We start from the raw sequence: 3,285 nt of genomic DNA, 5'->3' as shown, positions 1-3,285 counted from the left end.
GAGAGAGAGAGAGAGAGAGAGAGAGAGAGAGAGAGCACAGACTTTTCTAGTCTTTGTTTAAATAGTCAAGATTAGTCTTTTGTTAGTTGAGATTGACCCTAGAACTTCCAATGCTGCTGAGACACACCTCCAGACCCCTTTTACTTTTGAGTTTAGGAAAGGGTATCACCAAGTTGTCTAGACTGGCCTTGAACTTTCTTTTTAGCCCAGGCAGGCCTTGAACTTCCAATGCCCCCATTTTAGCCAGAATAATTGGGATTAAAGGCCCTTACTACCAGGGCTAGCCTTAAGATTATTTGAGTGATAGCCATAGAGTTCAAGGCTAGTCTGGGAATCTGGACTAAACAGCAACACACACACACACACTCACATACACACACACACACACACACACACACACACACACAGAAGCACGCACGCACGCACACAGTGGCTCTGACTACTTTTTCAGAAAACAACCACAATCAGGGTTCATTTTCATTTTGTATAGGTAACGGCTCCTGAACACAATCTTTGCACACACTCATAGTCTCGAAGACAACAAGGCAATGAACATACGAAGGACCCTGAATTAAGAATGGATAGGAGCAACAACACCACTTTAGAAGTAGTCTATTTCAGTGTTGCCCAATGAATTGATGCCTAGAAAGTACTTAAAACCGTATCTGGTGCACAGTGAAGGCGGCAGGAGAATTCAGTATCACAGCAATGACTAGCCCCCTCCCCCACCGCACTGATCCAACCCTGACAGTATGAGGCTGATCATTCATGGGGTTATAGCAAGCTTCTTTACTTTCAGATTTTCCACCAGCCACCCACAGGCCAGCCCCAGGCTTATGACTGTCCTTTGAAGCAAACAAAATCCAACAATAATAATTACACAATAAATAAATGTGTAATTATCACATCCTCCCCGCTTCCTTTGTGCAACTGGAGAATGCTTCAAAGTATCTGCGTGGCTGCGTCTTGTAAGTGTGAGGAATGTTTGTTTGGCTTTGGTTTCTCAACTCAATTAGAAGCTCTCTCTCTCTCTCTCTCTCTCTCTCTCTCTCTCTCTCTCTCTGTTGGTTCTATTTTTTTTTTGAAAGAAAAAAATCTTTACATGCTTATTTTTATTCATTTCAAAAGACCCTTAAGCCGCTTGTGTCCGCTTGTGCCTGTCTCTCCACATCTCCTCAGATCGCTCCGAGGTGGGCCCCATCATGCCTGCCAAGCCAGTCAAGGTAAGGCTCCCTTCCAGCCTTTCAGCTGCTCTCTTCCCCAGAACCCAGGAAATGCTCAACCTTTCACCTTAGCTTTTACACCTAGACTAGCCTGCTGCCTTGGCCAGAATCTGGTAGCAGTTTTCTAACCTTAGTAACTCACAGCACATTCCCACTGAGGAGGTAACCATTTTTTTGGAGGATGTCGCTAGCGATCACATTTTTTTTTTTTTTCCTCTCTCTTGACAGAAATAGATGTGGTTTTCCCTTACAACACTGTAAGTTCCCCCACAGAGCTGGAAACTCCCTTTTTGGTTGTAGCTCTCTCCCTCTGACCCAATACGCAACTCTGGGAAGTTAGCTTGAGCTTCTGCCCCTCCAGTCACACAAATCACCTTGGCTAGGGGCCAACTGGAGGATGAGACAGTTTAGGGAAGGATTTATTTTCGGAGGTGCTTAGGAGGGATTTACAAACGCCTCTGGTGAGAACAGTCATTTAGGGAACCACCATCTCCTTTAGAGGACTGCCTTTGAAGAAGTGAGTTTAAGCATCCCCACGGCTAAGCGCTGCCTTCAGCGCTGGTCAGCAAGGTAGCTCTGCCCTGTTACCTTCAGTTCTTCCTACGCGTTTACTTGGGAAAGGCCTCAGGTAAACAAAAGGCGGGGCTTCTGATGACTATGCTTTCCGTCTGAGAAAACAGGAAATGAAACTGCCCGCTGATAAATGCCTGCTTCTATCTCCTCCTAACGGCAAAGAAACCAGCCAAAGAAAATTGTAGCCCAACTATAGGCTGCAGCAACTTCCAGTGTTGGGGTGTGGAGATGTGGGCGGCATGGGATTATCTTTGATCACACAGTTTTCAGAACCTTTCATGCTCATTCATTATTATCCTAACATCCTTCCTCCCACCTTCATGTGATATCTTTGGGGTACTTCCCTACCTCCTGCCCCATTTCCTAGAGAGCTTCTTGTGGCTATCTAGGAGAAGTCCATGATTAATTGCATGATTGATTGGTACCCGGGCGGGAGCCTTGCCTACCTAGGTCAAGACTGAACTACCCACTATTCTTGTCTTCTCACATCAGACCTATTCCTTAGGCCTTCCTGGGCCTTTCCCTGTCTCCCTTCAGAGGTGTGTGCTTCCTCTTGGCCTGGCTGCCTGACACTCTATTTGCTTAGGTGATCGTTCATATATCTTTTACCTTTTTCAGGAGTAGATTGTAGATAAATAGCAGTCAGAAAATAGAACATCTGGGCCAGTGTAATCACCCAGCATCCATGGTTCATAATCACAGACTTGTGTTTATGACAGCAGTATTCATAATAGCCAAGATGCAGCAGCAACCAAAGCGTACATGATCTACATAACAATATTTAAAGGCAGCAGTATATACATAGGATATTGTCTTAGTTAGGATTTCTATTGCTGTGATAAAATACCATGACCAAAAGCAATTTGGGGAAGAAGTTTATTTGGCTTTAAACGTTGACATCACAGACCGTCATTGAGGAGAGCCAGGGAAGGCACTTAAGGCAGGAACCTGTTAGCAGGAACTGAAGCAGAAGCCGTGGAGGAGTGCTGCTTACTGGCTTGCTCCCCATGGCTTGCTCAGCCTGCTTTCTTATACTATCCAGGACTAAAGGACCAGGAATGGTGACACCACACTGGGGTAGAACCTCTCACATCAATTATTAACCAAGAAAACGCTCTACAAGCTTGAATACAGGTTGGTCTGATGGAAACATTTTCTCAATTGAGATTCCTTCCTTTCTGATGACTGTAGCTTGTGTCAAGTTGTAAACACACACACACACACACACACACACAGACACACACCACACATACACACAGGATACAAACTAGCCAGTACAGCTATGGACTACAAATCAGTCTTTTTCTTAGAAGGGGAATTTGCAATATATACCAGCATGGATGAACCTTGAGGGCATTATGTATAATGAAAAAACAAAAGGAGGGGGAATATGAATTCTGCAGCTTTCACTCATGGGAGGTATCTGAAAAAGCCAAATTCCTGGGGCAAAAAAATTTGATGGTGATTTCCAGGGGTTGGTGGTAGGGAA

Source organism: Mus pahari, chromosome 5, assembly GCF_900095145.1.
Source record: "Mus pahari chromosome 5, PAHARI_EIJ_v1.1, whole genome shotgun sequence".
Lineage (NCBI taxonomy): Eukaryota > Metazoa > Chordata > Mammalia > Rodentia > Muridae > Mus > Mus pahari.
Note: the sequence above shows the minus strand (reverse complement) of the source record.